We start from the raw sequence: 17193 nt of genomic DNA, 5'->3' as shown, positions 1-17193 counted from the left end.
TCAGGAAACGAGATTGTTTTTTTTTTTTGTTTTTTTAAGAGACGTATATTACGTTTTCGTGTAATTTTGGTGCATGTCCGCAATTGGTTTTCGAGCAACCGTTTTAAACTCGAGCGGCAGATTTCGGTGCGTTAAGCCCATGCGCTGTGCTTGTTGGTAAGTTAGGTAATACACGTGTCCTTCAAAGTTGTTGTGATCTGCATTCAAGGTAACCTTCGTCAATCTAGCAAAAGCCACAGGGCAAAGCTGCACGTGGTTCAAGAGGTACAGGGCGTAAGGCTTGGGCAAAGGGTTAAACTCTCGGGTGTCCTAATGCAAAGCTATTACTGTTTTAGTGCATGCCAATTGGTAATGCTTTGAAAATAGACTTTGACTTCTACCCTTAGGTGCAAAAGAGGCTTAACACTTCATGAAACAGGCAATAACGTGCGTGTATCATTTGCAAATAAGCACAAACTTTTACGAGCTGGGCATTTTTAGTGTGGGATTTGGACATCGTGTATTGCTCTAATTCATAAAAATATACCAAACAAAAGGGGAGTCATACAAACTTTTGCGCATTTAATTTTGTTTTTATGACTAAAAAGTAGTAATTTGTAAGGGCCAATTTAGCTTTCTGATTCACTGTATTATTCTTCTGAAGTGCACTAAACAAACAAAAAATTCTAATAGTCACATTCGCATGTTTTGGTTGATGGAAGAAGCATGGTGGTGGCCCTACAGAAAGCAGCGAAAAGCTACATGCTTTCAGATTTGTGGATAGTCACAACATTTGAATGGTAGTTAGCCTCCGCAAATCCATGCAGATTTACTCCTGTAAAGGTAGTAGGACGTTTTTCCTGAGTGGTTGGGGTTTTGGTAGGGAGCACCCACGTATGTATATATACTGTGTATGTAGAGAAATGGGTTTCACCTCAGGGCAAAAGTTAGTCCTCTAGGGTAAGAACATTTTCAAGTGTTTTTGCATCACTTGCATGTGCGCGTTCTCTACCTGGTGGAAATTGTGTATGTCAATTTTGTGCTTTTGAGTTCTCTTGAGAATCTGCAAATGTTGTAGATTATCTGAAGTACTCTTTGTGACTCCTGAACAAGTTAAGTCCGTTCCAAATGTGGTAGTAGTTTAGGGAAGCTGCCTTTCATATTGTTCCTCCAGATGTTTGCCATTTGGGCCCATGAGGAGCATATAGTGTATGGAATTTGGTACTTTGGAAAGCTGGAAGCCTGAGTCGGTCTTGCGGCCAGAATTCAAACTTGTGAACTGGAAAGTACTGTGTGTTTCGGCAGTCAGCGTTCAGGTCAAGGAGCCTTCCATCCGGTCAGTCCCCTTTCCTCACGGCTTTATGGTCACAGGACTGGCAGAATAAATGACATTATGCGTGATATGATGTTATGATTGGGGGCATCATGCAAAATGTTTGTATTCATTGTTTTTATTATTGTCAGACTGTCACATAATAAAACAAAATATGTATTCATGTCAGTGACACAGACAGTCCACACAGGAATGTACTCAATGAAGTGGATAGATTGGTGACCTACAGTACACTGTTAAATACAACTAGGGCAAGAAGGTTATCTTGTTCACAACGGAAGGCTAACACCCATAACCCTCATTGCTGGCTCATTTCCATAACATTCACTGTGATACACACATCAGTCTAGCTTTTGAGAACATGCTGAGCCCAGATCTTGGTCATCTGTCTGTGCCCACCAATGTTTACTGGTCACCGCATCTGTCAAAACCCCGTTCAGAGGGGCACAGGACAAGCAGAAGTTACTGGGCCCAAACGTTAGTTGAGGCCTTTTAGTCCTGATGTCCAGAGGCTCATCCTTCTATGGATCCAGCGTAACTATGCCAAGCATCACCTTCTGCACCTGACTGTTGGGTAGCATAGGACGAACAATCCAGGTTCCTTCAGGAGAAGTACAGATGCAGATCAGTGAACACGACTCGTAACTCAACATGTGAACAATAAATCAATGTCCAGTTAAATACTTGTTTTTATATAAAAAGAAACATTTTAATTCTAACTCTACACATACAAAGATAATCGACATTCAAAAGCAATAACAACATCCCTCTTGAGGTGGGGCTGTAATACTTGTCAGGCCATTTCCTGTCCTCCTAACACTAGGGCAACAGGTTCGATGTTATTCCCCATTCACTGGTGGCCACATCCAGGGAATGTAAACTGTTAGACCTTACTCAAAAGTTCTCTCCTCGGACTCTGTTCATAAGTTCAGTCACTAGAGCCTATAGAGTTGCAGCACCAATGGCGATATGCCACACAGTGCCCAAAAGCCCCGCTTACCTGCTGCACGGTATGGAACCCTTTGGTGAAACAGCGCGGTCCCGGCTCGGCATCAGCAAAGTTGGGCTGGACTCGGTTGCACACTGCAACATCTGGCAGGTGCAGGCTCTCTCCCTCGAGCCTGCTACCAGCTGGTTCAGATGATTGGGGTTGCTCCTGCTCTGACAGTCACACAGTAAGTCTCTTTTCTTTCTGCAGGTATGAGGTGTGGTCTCCTTGCCCCGACAGGGCTTCGGGTGCATTCTACAGTATGCAAGCTGGTCCTGCCTTGTTCACAGCAGCAGTTTAGTTTCGCAGTCTTGGGCGACCCCCCCCAGACCCTTGACCTCAGCATCTCGAGCGGTCCCTCCTGTTTTATGGGGTCGCCACCCAGGCACTCACAATTTCAGTCACACTGATCTGAAGTTGGCATCCATGGCGGCTCCTCCTGGAATACAGGTTTGCCAAAGTAACTAGTCACATGTGTGACTTCCCTATTGGTGCGGGAGTGGGCTTCTCCCACTGCGCTCTTTGATTTAGTATGTGGCGGCCCCTCCTGGCATCCAGGGTCGCCGAATCGGCAGAGCTCATGGGCTACAGCCTGATCATTGTGGGAGCAGACTCCTCACACTTCGCGTAGGGAGTCCTCATGTCAGGACTCCCTTCTAGACCTCGCTCCCTCCATTGCTACCTTTTGTCATGGGCACACCGGTCTTGGCGAGCAGACACGCGCTGGTGCTCTGGGGCAGGTGGCATCTGTTTCCCTTGGTGATGTCCCCTCACTCAGCAGGGAGACTAGCAGGCTTGGGCCCAAAGTCCTGGTCACAGGCAGAAGTCTTGCAGAGCTTTCCCTTCTCCCACAGCCTGTCTGGCTGCTCAGCAGATGACAAAGGTTTGGGATCTTAGACTCTCGTACTTATAATCCTTTCCCAGATGAAAAATTTAATTTAGTGTCTGGGTCTGTGAAGTTTTATGTTGTGGTTCTGCTTCCTTGAAATGGACATCTCTTCCCTTTCTTCTTTCCCCTGAAGGATGTCTTTCACAGAAGGCAGGACTCAGAACTGACTAACCCACAACAAGGTTCACAGGAGTGACCAAAGTTCACACCTGGATGTCAGCCACAGTGATAAGTGCATCAAAAGGTTAGTCGTAGGCCCTCAGCCCTACTCTTTGATTCCCTTGTCAACCCCATTTTCCTCTTCCCGAGATGTGTCCAGGCCCCTTCCTGGTGATCTAGCATTGAATCAAAGAGTCCTTTGAAATACAGAGAGAGCCTGGCTCTTCTATCCTCCAGTGCATGTCACACCCAGTTTACAGGAATGCAGCAATACACAAATCTGCCTGGGGGGGGGGGGGGGGGGGGATTCCTCTACTCCTCATGTTTTCACCAGGTAGGCCTGGGCGTCCCAAAATGGAACCCAAGGTCCTCCATGTAATTTACCAGTGCAGGCACTTCAGCACACAGTGTACATCCACAGCACACTGACTGCCAAGTTCTGTTATGCTTATGTATTCTATCACCACCAGCATACCTACATGCAACACATGCACTCAGTCTGCACACATTGGTACTGTAGAGAAACTGCAGTACTGAACAGTGTGTTATTTTAAAAACACACACTGCCAGCACACACACACTTACCATGTGTGCACTGTACCCCGCTTCATTTTTGTGTAGTGTATTTCTTGCGAGCTCACATGCACTCAGGACACACTTCCACACTAACCTGATAAAGGTCACAGGTGAGTTAACCACACAGCAAACGCAACTTTTAAAAAGTTGAGTGAGCCTGTAGGCCTTGCTCCAGTGATACAGGGTGAAAATGGACCTGTTTAATACTATTGATCACTACACAGTATTCTTCCACCACCAAATTTATGCTGCTTATCTGAAACCGACCTATGTAATGTCGCACATATATGATCTGGGTTCGCCTATGACAAAAATCAGAATTTGGGATGCAGTGAACAACACAGATGAGCACTCAGGGAAGGGGCACCCCTCTCTCACCATGCAGAGGACTTTTCCATCCCAGCAGCATCCATCTCTCCCCTCTGGTGCACGCACCTCGCCTCCATTAAGTAAGTTCCCTCAAAGGGATCCCCTTATGTCATTAGGGCGTGATGTGTGTAGCAGCAGAGCAGCTTTCTTGTGCTGTACTAGCATAGTGGAAAGCTTATAGCCAGTCTTCTGCAATAGATACTTGGCTTCTCCCCAAGAAATAGGCTCCCTTCTGCTGGCAAGCACCAATTCTGTGGCTGAGAAGTATCTCAACGGAGATGTCAAATGCTTAACATATCTCAACAGGGTAATCAAGGCTGAGTGGGCAACATCATTGATGATGTAGCAAAATTTTGCAGCTAATATTTGAGCAGCATGGCACGCGTCAAGTCCAGGGAACCAGTAGCTGTGTTTAACCCCTAAAGTTTTTTTTTTTTGCTTCTCGAGTGGACCTGGTCCCCAATTCATTATTGAATAACAATACAGAAATGAATGTTAAGCACATTAGGCTTTATGTGAAGATTGATAAGTATTTTAATCGACCCATGAAAGTGTATTGAAAAATTGAAAGGCATTACTAAAAGCAAAAGAAGTGATTAAAAGTCAGTCTACCATTCTTTACTTGGCTGCTGTTGCAGTTTACCTTCAGCATAGGGAACGCAGTTCACTGTTAAGGGTCTCAGTCATCAAGGCTTTCATGGAAAGACATAAACGGGTCTTCCCAACCAGGGTACCATCAGCACCTGTCTGGAACCTGAACATAATTTTCACATGACTCATGGGCCCTCCCTTTGAACCCCTTCATTTGTGCCCTCTACAGTTTCTCTCCTGGAAGGTGGCTTTCCTATTCACCATAACCACACTCAGGCATGTGCTTGAGCTTGACGCTCTTACCCTCCAAGAAACTTTCTTTTAGGTGCACAATGATAAATGTCTTTAGGATGAATCCAAAGTTTCTGCAAAAGGTGGTATCTTTCCACCTTAACCAAACCATTGAACTCCCCGTATTCATCCCATACCTGGGCTCCATAGCAGAAAGGGCTCTTCACACACTAGACATCAAGAGGGTCCTTGCTTATCAAAATGACTGCACAAAATACTTCAGAACAACTCATTAGCTCTTTGTCTCATTCACAAAGCCACGCAAAGGCCATGCTTTCTCCAGAGCTGGCATAGCCCAGTGGTTGGTCAAGTACATTCAAGCCTGTTACGCCAAGAGGCAATTGCCCTTCCCACCCAGACTCCAGTCTACCCGAAAAAAGGGGGCATCCATGGCTTTCCTCGGTAACATCCCTGTGTAAGGCAGCTACTTGGTTCATCCCACACACTTTCACCAACCATTACTGTATGAATGTGTTAGCTAGCCAACAAGCAAATGTCGGCCAGGCTATTCTACGGACACTTTCCCAGGCCACTGCAGCATCATCCGGTTAGCCACCACTTATGGGAGAACTGCTTTACAGTCTACGGAGAACATGTGTATCTACAGCTATAGATGCCACAAATGGAAAATGTTACCCTGTAAGCATCCTTTAGTAGCATGTACTAGTGCTGTTTCACATGAACCAACCCTTCCTCCCTGGAATCCTCAGGTTGTTTTGGATGCCATATTTTTTTTTTTACTCTTTGCTTGTTCATCTACTTCTGTTTCTCTCTGCTCCGATTCATCCTCATTCACCACACAGCAAAAACAATCTAACAATGGAGTTGATTGTCATGAGCATTACCAGTAATAGGAGTTACTATACCTTGTTACTCAAAAGACTTCTTTGAAGAAAAACAAGTTGCACACGTCCGAGCCTAGTGCTAGATGGCAGGAGTATGCAGACAATATAAATCTATTGCACTACATGTCAAGAATAAATGCTTATAGGGTATGTGCCATTTTCCTTACTAGGTTACTGATGCATTAATCATCATTGTGTGAAGTGAGACATACATTAAAAGATTTTTGTGCTGGAAAGTGATTGCCTACATTGAATAATGAGCACTGTTCCTTCTAAATAATGTCTTCATTTCATCTCAGTTAACTTTGTTATCATGTTAGTATTACAGTATATAAATCCCTTTATCGCTGCCCCCTGTGATTTTTGAAATCTTTATAGTTCACACTTTGTTAGCAAAATCTCTTTACAGCACAGTTTTCTGATTTCAGCTTCTTGCGCTTGTTTTCTTCCAACTCCTTCATTTCATCCTGCATTTTGGATCGGATGTCCTCAAGCTCATAATCATTCTGTTTTTTTTTCTTCTGCTTGTTGACAACTTCTGTTTTACACCCACAATTTAACTGTCCCTTCGAGGAAAGGCATCCAACACTCATTAATCAAATTACAACACTTGTTATAGGTGTTAATGTAATCCTTAGAATGCGGTCTCCTACGTTTATAAAAAAAAGAAAAAAAAAAACAATAACAAAAAAAAAACACCAGTCTTTGAGAACCCTTTCCCACTCTCACTAAACACTGAGCTAACTCCCTCCTATGCATCTGATTCTTCAAGAACTTTCTCCCCACTCATGATGGTGTTGTGGGTTCCTTTTAGCGCTTGGATTGGGTTCTTTTAATTTAGCTTCAGGCCTGCAACCTGTGCCGTTTTACCTATATACACATTTTATTTGTTTATTCGTTTTATTATATTTTAGTACAGCATTTTTTTTAGCAGGGTTGTTTTTATATTTTAATCAGCTGATTTTCTGCGAAAGCATTGTTGTCAGTTCCTTTGCACAACATTTAATTCTGTGCTCTGATCAAGGCTGTCATTGCACTGGATAATTTACTGGATATTGCCAGTCCAAGAGGTGTGGAATCAGCCTTCTAGCCATAGACATATTATCACATCAGGCTGGTTCTCAGAACATAACACATTTTGTTATATAAACACCACTCAGGCCGAAGCAGGTCAGAGATGTGTGCCACTTCGTTGCAGCTTCACTAATCTTGGCTTTCTCTCTCCAGCCAACCGGGAGGACTGCCAGCAGACCAACAGGCAAACTTTTACTTTTCTTCAGATATGGGGTCAGGGTCTCCTTCCATAGACCAGTACGGGCAGAAGGGCTAACACTGCTGTGCACTCTTGTTAGATGCTTGAAGTCTAGGTAGAAATTATTAGACTCATGATTATACCAGGATGTTGCGACGATTTGTTTTTCCTCCAGTGGTCACAGTCAATACTGTGTTATGTTTCATCTTCCTAATAATCAAAGTGCATGCCGTTTTACATAGAAGGCAGTTATGTCAATAAAATACATTGACATCTATCCTGCATTTCTCTGTCTTGTCATGTATGAGACTTGTGCAAATGAGAGAAAGGGGTAAGATCTGTTCTACTACTACTTCCCTGAGGAGCCAGTGCCATGTTTTTAGGCTGCCACAAATAATCTTTGCTTTCTGAGTTTGGGTAAGGTGCTGCTAGCTAGCTGAGAAGGTCAGGCCGACAACCGGTGCTGCCACCCAAAACCAAGCAGTCTACCTCCAAGGCAAGATACCTACATCAGTGTTAAAGATGCTTGAAAGATAACTGGTAACTCACTTACTGTTACTGGGTTGTTGTGCCCGCAACATGTTGCTGACTATATTTTCTTTTGCTAATAATATTTCTAAAGCTAACAAAATGATTACTTACCAGTAGGAGTAGTTTTGCAGCCTGAAGAGTTTTCTGTATTCACATGCTGTGCATTATTCCGCCATCTAGTGGTTAGGTCCGGAATTGCCTGTCCTTTTTTCCCCTCCCCTTCTCTTCTGGACATTGTTGACCACCATTTGATGCTTGGTTCATCCCCTGTGTGATGTCAGACGGCACCCTGGAAGTTCCTGTGTGTGCTAGCCATCTTAAGATTTTTTTTTTCCTGTTTTCTGGATTTCTGTTTCCTCTTTTTTTGCCTCCTCTCTTTTAAAGAAATATGTATCCTAATATATGAGTTATTTCCCACTTATTTGTCTTGTTCTAATTTCCTTGGAGGTGGGTGGTTCGCATGTGAATCCACAAGCTCTTGTGTGCGGATGAATTTATGAATCTGAAGTCCAGGATTGGCCTTAGTGTAGGATCTTGTTTTGGCACTTGCAAGTATGGTGAGTATTTTCCCTTGTTTAACTCCCTTGTTAGCATTATTTCTATTGTATGTTTTTGCAGGTGTTTTTTTTTACTTTGATTCCTTAGTTGTACCAGTTCTGGCTCCTGATACCTTTTCTTCTTCGGTGGTGGAGGGTTTGTGAATTCTGTACAGTAACCGTGACGTACCATGTTTAAAAACCAATTGTCTGGGGTGTTCTTTTCCCATTCTTGTGGGTATTGCGCTATTCTACCCCCACTGGTGTTGGGTGTGGGCTTTAGGCTATTTCTGAGTCATTTGGAGTTTCTTCCTCCTCTGGAGGTTTGTCCCTTACCTCTCCCTTTACCACGAAGGTGCTGCCTCGCGGGATGCTGCCACTGTTGGTATCCGGCTTGCTACTAGTCTGGTATGTACCACTCCGGGCTTCTTGCTGCTGTTGTAATGGATCCCCTTCCTGTGGGCCTTCTGGTCGTATTTCCTCCCCTCCTGAAGGTGCCTCTTTGTTGAAGAGTGCCCATTGTCTTTGCTGTCTCAGTCCATTCCCCTGCATGGTTGCTTGTGTGCATGCTTGCGAAATCTTATGTTGGTAGAAAAAACTTAAAAGGAGCCAGCCCCTTACTTACCTGAACTTACCATTGGCCTACTCCAATGTCACTCTGATTTACCTGCTTCAGAATGGCCAGCACATCGTCTTCATCTTTGCCGGTTTTGGCGTCTAGTTGCCTGTGGATTTAGTACTCCTTCCAGTCACTTTCTGTTGGACACTGGCCAGTGTCCTCCCTGCTGGCTGCTACAGTGAAGGTACTTCTTTTTTTTTTTTTTCTTGTGTGCCATCTTCCTTCTTTACTGACGTCTTCCTTCTTCGCGGACGTCTTCCTTCTTTGCTGACGTCTTCCTTGCCTTCTTTATTTGTTGCTGTCTTATTTTTTCTTCCTGCATGCCGCCATCTTACTTCGCTGACGTCTTCTGTTTACGATGCCTTCATCTGTCTTCTTTCTTTGTTGCTGTCCGTCTTTCTTGCTGTCTTTTTTTTTTTTTTTTTACTGCATGCCATCTTCTCACGTCTGCACCCTTCTCACATCTTCTGTGTTCTCTCTTCTCTTTTCTCTTTTTCTGTCTTCTCGAGCCTTCTCTTGTCTTCTCTCTTCTCCTGTCTTCTCTCCTCTCCCGTCTTCTCTCTTCTCCCGTCTTCTCTCTTCTCCTGTCATCTCTCTTCTCCCGTCATCTCTCTTCTCCCGTCATCTCTCTTCTCCCGTCTTCTCTCTTCTCCCGTCTTCTCTCCTCTCCCGTCTTCTCTCCTCTCCCGTCTTCTCTCTTCCCCGTCTTCTCTTCCCCTGTCTTCTCTCTCCCCCTTCTCTTCTCTCTTCTCCTTTCTCCTGTCTTCTGTCTTCTCTCTTCTCCCTTCTCCTGTGTTTTCCCGTCTCCTATTTTCTCCTTTCTCCTGTCTTCTCACTTCTCCTGTCTCCCGTCTTCTCTCGTCTCCCGCCTTCTTCCATCTTCTCTCATCTGTCTTCCTCTGTGTTCTGCTGTCTTTTTCCCACTTTCCTGCATGCCAATACGTTTCACCTTTCTTTTTTTCTATGTAACTGGCTTACAAATATTAGAAAAATGGTATAATAATGTTTATTTGTAATTTAATCAAACAAACATTATATCATTTTATAAATATCTCTAAGCCAGTTGCATAGAGAAAAGAAAAAGGCGAAACCTATGTCTTTCACAATGTTTGTTGATTTGTTATAAGGACTCGTCTACCTTGTTACCAATAAAGGCATTCATTGGTGCAAGAAGGGAGAAAACATTTAAATATTTACCTGCGTCACCTGCTTAAGATGAAGGGGATATAATAGATGAATATGTGTCAGGCGTCTCCAAACTTTTCTGTAGTGACAGCTACTTCTGATCAGTAAAAATCATTGTGAACTACTGAAGGCTAACCAACTTGTATGTTATTACCAGACACCCCATAGCAAACTTACTTGACTTTAAGCCTAATGTTCATGGAGCCAGATGCTTTGATTTGAACAAAATACTTTGACTGGATGCACTATGATGGGGCTGCCACTGACAGTGGCAATGAGAGGGTGGTCTTTGGGGATGTGTGAACATGTGTGCATATGAATGGGATATTTGTGTACATGTTGTATTTACTTGTGGCACAGGGCATACCTTTCGCCATATGTGGCACAGTTACAAGTATACCACACCACACAACCATGTTTTTAAATGGGATAAATGTAAAGTGCAAAAATATTCATAACGTGGAACATTTTTCTGCACTTTAAATTAAAAAAAATATTGTTTTTCAGTTATAAATATTCCACAGTGTTCTAGTGCCCATTGGGAGCAAGATGCCTGCTGTTTGTAAATGCAACACTTTGAAAAATAATTTGATAAAATTGAAACATTATCTTAAATATAAGGTAACTTTTCATTTGCATTTAGAAACATTATTTTGTTCTCACTTCCAATACTGAGTTGACAAGGACTTTTATTTAAGAGCTAAATACCATAATGCTTCAATTCTTCACCTCTGTGACCTGGGTCATAAATAAATCTGACTCCAGCACAGCTTCTTATCAGGCCTTGCTATCTGCAGCCTGGTGATATTAATGTAAAATAAACACAGCCTTTCCTTAACTTTAACAGGAAAAATGTGACCTTGTGTTTATTTAAAAATGAATTGCAGGCTGTGAGCTACTCTGAAGGGTTCTGGGAGCTACTGATAGCTTCCGATGGATGGACTGGTTGGGGACATCTGCTTTAGACATACCATTTAAGGAAATGAATAAAATGGCATCATAGAGAATCATACATTTTACACGAGGCATCATTTGCCAGCTTTACCTATTAAATGTTACGTTGGTGCTTTTAGTATTTTAGATATCTTTTCCGAATGCACAACATTTGAGGTAGGGATAAGAGAGTCAGGGTGTGAAGAAAACAAATAGTAAAAAGAAAAAACTCTAGAAAAGTTGTAACTATAGGGATTTTAACATTAAATAAAGCTATAGAAATAGCTAGTAACATTGAGTGAACCACAACATTCATGGGGTCAGATGGTGCTGAACTCACAAGTACATGCTGTTCATAGGGAGAAGGTAAAGAAACAAAAAGTCTTGAAATCTAAAACTTTAGCATGTTGTAGGTGTGGCAGTAGGAGTCATTTAGGTAATGTTTCAAGTTGTCCAGTTAAGACTTGTGCTAAATGTAAAAAAAAAATAAAAAAAAAGTGGGGGCGACATTTTGCCAAACTCTGTAAATCATGGTCCCTGGGACTCCATCTAAGAATATTAGCACTGTTGTACAATCTGATTCTAAAGAGGACAGTGTGGTTGTGTGTGTGTGTGTGTGTGTTAATGTTGTGGAAGGGGAGTATACAAGATTGATGTCTTACATATTGGTTCATTTTCCATCTAGAGATTTATTGCCAACCTGAAGTGTCAGGTGGTGTACCTGTACTCTGTGTCCTTTTTTTTTTTTACTTTTTAGGGCCTAAGTAGTGTGATTTAACAAAGTAATATTTAGGGAATCATATGTTTGTTCAGTTGCATATGGGAGTAAACCTATTAAAGTTTTGGGTGAGCTTGAGGCCACTTTGAACTTCAAAGGGGACGATGCCAGTGGCACGATTTATGTTGCCAAGGATGGGTCATACCTTTTTAGGTGACTTGAACAAATCTATCTAAGTATTATCTTAGATATTAATAGACTTAACCACGTAATGTTGAGGGAAGAGTGTTTGGTAGTTTCGGCAATAGATGCATGCTCCTAGTTGAATGCCTTCCCAGATGTTTTGAAAAAAAAATGTAAACACTTTAGGGTTTCACACATCAAATTGTCTTGACAACCGGTGCACTTGCGTGGCACACAAGACATGTTGTGTACCTATTTTCATAAAGAATGAGTTAAGAAAGGAGTTGGTGAGTTTATGTGACCTTTGGGTTATTGAAATGACTGAGAGATTTGAGTGGTTATCTCCTGTTCTTGGCCAGGAAGGCAAATGGATAGTTGAGAATGCGGATTGATTTGTTAGACATGGATGACAGCGTTTGGGTAAACAGATATCTCCTGCCCAGCATTACCAAAATGCTTTTGTCACTCAAAAATGCTAAGGTTATCTCTACCTTAGATATGACGTTGCTTATCACCAAATTGTTTTGCTTTATGGTTCTCTGCATCTAATATTATTTATTGCTCCAGAAATGGCCCGTAGATTTAAGCATTTGCTGTTTCATTTGGCCTTGACTTCACTGGTTTTTCAATATGTGGTAGAAGCACTGTTCAAGACCGTTTCCAATGTCAGATGTTTCCAGGATGTTATTTTTTGTTCATAATGTGGAGTCTCATGACAAGTGAGCTGGCTATTGTCTTATCTGTTTTGAAGATGAGAGGAGTCACTTAAAGGGCCGATTAGTGCAATTTTATAGGGGATACTGTGGGCTATCTTGGTTATAAATTGTCTGCTCAGGTTATTGAAGCAGATGAGAGGCTTGTTAGAACAAGTGGCAGTTGTAAAACCTTTTTGATATGTTGGGGATTTATGTCCGTTTTATTTCCAAAGGACAAACGATTTACATTCTTTGCTTAAGAAAAATGAGACAGTTGTGTGGAGCGAGGACGTTAGTAGAGAGCTTGAGGTTAGCAAGCAAGAAGGTGCCAGTGACGTTCTCCTCAAAACGTTTGATACACATGATCCTTGTGTATGTCACTGATACCAGCCTGTATGGTTTGGGTGCTGTTTTGCTTCAGACTCCTGGAGGAAAAGATGATGCAGTTGCTTTTGCGTCGTGCCTTTAGCGAGACGAAGGTCATCTATTCTGTATTTAAGAGGGAAGTCCTAGCCTACTGCTGGTGGTGTCGGAATTATTTCTGGGGTTTGGAGTTTACCATTTGCATAGACCACAAACAATCAGTTTATTCACCACTAAAGGTACTGGTAAAGCCACACAAAGAATTGCAAAATGGCAATACAGACTGCAAGAATTTCGGTATCATTTTAAGTATATTCCTGGCTTTAGGAATATTTTTGTAGATTGCCTGTCTCATTCGCCATTGAAGGAGTCTGCAATTCTGGAGGACATCCAGGGTGAGTATATGAACATAAATGGTTTTATATCTAGCGTAATAGAGGACAGCTTTTCTGAAGGTGAATGGTAATCTACTTTATTAAATTGATGGTGTGTTACAAGCAATAATGAGTTCAATTAGCAACGGATAAACTGTGGATTAAAAAGTGTGGATGGATATCACAGGTCCTACAAAGGAGACTTGTAGGAATGGTGTTGTCGCTGTGGACTATTTTTGTCATTGGCCGGAAGTAAAACATAAGTGAGATCACGGACTTCTTGCAGACATTGTTTTTGAGGGAGGGAGCACCTAGTACATTTGTAAAGAGTAATGGGGTATTATTCACCTCCTTTGAGTCAGAGAGATTTTTGGCTCATTAGCAGTATACAGCATGTCACTATGTCATTTAGCATCCCAGTAGCAATGGCTTGGTGGGAATGTGTAACAAAAGTGACCGAAGACAATGTGCAGTTATCTGTCACCAGTGGTTTGGATTAGTGTAAAGATCCTAATGATATATGGTGGGCTGTTCACACTTTCTCTGATTACCTAATACTGTCACTGAGCTCTCACCTTTCACCCTTCTAAGGGATCGAGTGCCAGCACTAAAATTAGTGTGTCCTTGAATGGGTAATTTGGATGTATTTAAAGAAAAGTTGTTGTCCATTATTAAACAAACAGGGAAGGATACAAAAGAAGTTTGCATGTGTCGTAGAGGAAGAAGGAGGTCATCAATTTTCTGGGAAAGATGGGGTTTGGGTCAGGATCAAACTACCTGGCATTTTAACCAAGGATTGGTACATTGTTTTCAATTCCCTAAAAAGTGGTGCAGGCCAGATATTGTGTAGTCATGCTTGAAGTTGAAGAAATAAAGATGTATTGTTTGTGCAAAGACAGGGACCCAGTCCCGGAAGTGATGAGTCTGTGGGTCTTCAGCCTGGTAATGGCAGGTATTTGAGAACTTCATGAGAGGGCTAACCACAAGTGAAGTTATGTGATTATATGTAATCTTTTGTAGCCTTTGTGTTGTGAGAGTCCTGATATTTTTATATTGTGAAATGTTTTAGTTTAGGGTCAGTTGTGAGAGAAAGGATGTGTTGGGGTTTCGTTCTAAATCTAGAAGTAGAATGTTTCTTTTAATCTGTGTAGGCAGTTGCTCCTCTGCTGGTCCTTTCTTCTTATGCTTGAATAAATCTTTCACTTACTTGGACATTCCTGGACGATTCATGTAGACTTATGTGTACCTTTGCATTCCTAGCTTTGTTTTCTTCCCTTTCTAGTTCAACCACTTTCTCCGCCAACTTATAAATGAACCTCGCCTTTCATTCATTGAGCTCTTCCACAAACTCCTCATCTCTATTTAATATGCCTGTAAATTAGTTAACAGCATTGTTTGGTCAGTTAATTTGCCTAATGTATGTGATGTATATAGAAATAGACTGTATGTTTTTGCCTTCACAATAAGAATACAAACAATAGGCACGTTCTGCAAAAAAAATGGTAATTCGAAAAAAGGATATATTAAAAAAACATCCTGTCAGTAGGACAGATTTATAAACACACTGCAGAATAAAGGGTAAGTGAGGAAAAGATGATCATACATAACCCCCTCCATAGCAAATTTTCTTTCATCTATTAAGGTCTTGTTCATTTTTAATTTTGGTGAGGCATGCCTAGCTGAAGTGCTAAAACCCACAAATAAGTCAACTATAAATATTGAAATCATCAGCATTAATTGTAAGAATTTGCTGTAATTCATCCTGCTGTGTTTCTTCAAAAGAAATTCTAAAAATTAAAGTTGAAACCCTAACTGTTAAGTATAAGGTGCAAAAAATCAGTAAAATACAATGTCTTCAGGAAGGAACAATGTTGTCTCCGACTATATACCTACTGTTCAAAATAAAACAGGCTCTAACTCAAGATTTCAGTTCGAGCCCCAGTTCAATGTTTCATTAGGAAATTATTCACAAATAATTGTTTAAGCTTTGAATCCGTTCATTTAGGTTCTCCAAAAAAAGCTATTGGCAGCTTGTCTAAGTGATGGTTTATTCGTTTGACTGTTCTGATTGCTGGACATCATTTACATTTGACTATCCAGGGGATGCATACCTTTTATTAGACACTCTAAATCTCTTTTATCTTTGACCTTTAGTTGTTTGCTGTCACTATCATCCTGTTGGACTTGCTCTGTTTCTTCTTCAGTGGTCTTAATTCTTTACACCTTTATCATTATTCTGTTTATTTTTTCCCTGCTCCTCTTACCCTTGTGATACAGTCTTCCACTTGAATTCACAGTGCTCACTTCCATCTTCAGAGTAATTCTCGACCACTGAGGTGCTGTTATTTTATGTGCCACAGGCTGTGGACTGTTTTATATTTCACAGCAGACCAAGACTTCCTGGGTTTCAGGAAATGTGGAGCTTCTATTTCAGTCTCTCTTTCTTCTTCTGGATTTGAGACTCTTTGAGAGTCCTCTCCTTGACCTTGCTGCTTTAGCTCTAGGGCTTGATCAGACTGGACCTGTTGGCTTTCATTTTCTAAAGGCTTACCTTGTGCTGCTTTTACTGAGCTCTCTCACTGAGATGAAGTTTGATTTGGTTAATCATTTGCACTTGTCACCACTTTTAATCAGCTTGTCTTATAGCCTCTGTGCTGGGAACGTAAATCTACTGTGCCAATCTGGCATATTTCATAGCAGTGCTGGGAACAAGGATCACCTGGTGCTGTCCCTTCCAATGGGCACAAAGAGGATTTATGAACGTGCTTTTTTTTAGCAGTATCCAGTCTGCAGGATTGAGGCTGTAGCACTGCTCCTGCCCCACTCATGGGCCTGTCTAGTCAACCTGACGAGTTAGAACGCACCGTATCAGCCAGTCCTTCACAATACTCAAGAACAGTGTCATCTGTGATGTTTATTTGCAGCTGCAGGGACCAAAGGGATTCTCCTGGCTCTACCCATCAATTTGTCATGGGGAAATAGTCCTGTTGCGGTGTTTGGTGAACGTCTGAGGCTCATCAAGACAAGTGAGAGCGCATCAGGCCATTTCATTGAGGGGGAGGTGTGCACCTTTGGAATCCTGGGTTTCAGCATGCCGATAACTTGTTCAACAGCTTCTGATGCTCCAGTCTGTAACTACAATAGAATTTCTGATTGATGTTCAGGTCTACGCGGAGCAACTCATGAAAATATTCTTAGTGTGTCCACACAATCTGATTCTAGAGAAACTGGCATGCCAAATCATGGGATCAAATTCCTCATGAACTGTTTGGCGACAGTGAGACTAATGCTCCTTCTAGGTGGTTATGTCTCAACCCATCGGGGGAAAAAAAGACACACTTCTAGGATATACCTTAGCCCACTGGTTCTTAGCCTGTGGTCCAAGGGCCCTCTAAGGAGTCTGTGATACCTACTGAGAGGGTCTGTGACTTTTGCAAAATTTTACTATATTAAAATTAATAAATGAAAATTAACAAAGTATATACAAATACAAAACCAAAATTGCAACATTGTAACTTTTTGCTGTATTTGAATTCAACAAAACATTTCAGTACTTTTAGTATTAGACATTTGCTTGTTTTGGCATTTTTTGTATTGTTTTGAGGTTTAAATGATAAATATTTCTTAGGCTGAAGGTTTCTGGCTTCCACTTATGACTCAGTGGGGGTGCCCAGATTCCAGTAATGGTAGTCCCTAAAAGTCTGAAGGCAAAGAACCCGCTGCCTTAGCCCATTATAGACAGGCGTTTGAGTAGAGTCTAACTGCAGGCAAATAAAGGGCTTGT

At 41.8% G+C, this 17193-nt stretch overlaps 1 protein-coding gene across 4 annotated transcripts in view; it reads left to right on the top strand.

Moving 5' to 3' along the window:
- Positions 1 to 17193, top strand: part of KANK1 (KN motif and ankyrin repeat domains 1) — a 561634-nt gene that overhangs the window by 266941 nt on the left and 277500 nt on the right. The window lies entirely within an intron of this gene.

The sequence above is a fragment of the Pleurodeles waltl genome, chromosome 1_1 (assembly GCF_031143425.1).
Source record: "Pleurodeles waltl isolate 20211129_DDA chromosome 1_1, aPleWal1.hap1.20221129, whole genome shotgun sequence".
Lineage (NCBI taxonomy): Eukaryota > Metazoa > Chordata > Amphibia > Caudata > Salamandridae > Pleurodeles > Pleurodeles waltl.
Note: the sequence above shows the minus strand (reverse complement) of the source record. Positions and strands in the feature narration are given on the sequence as shown.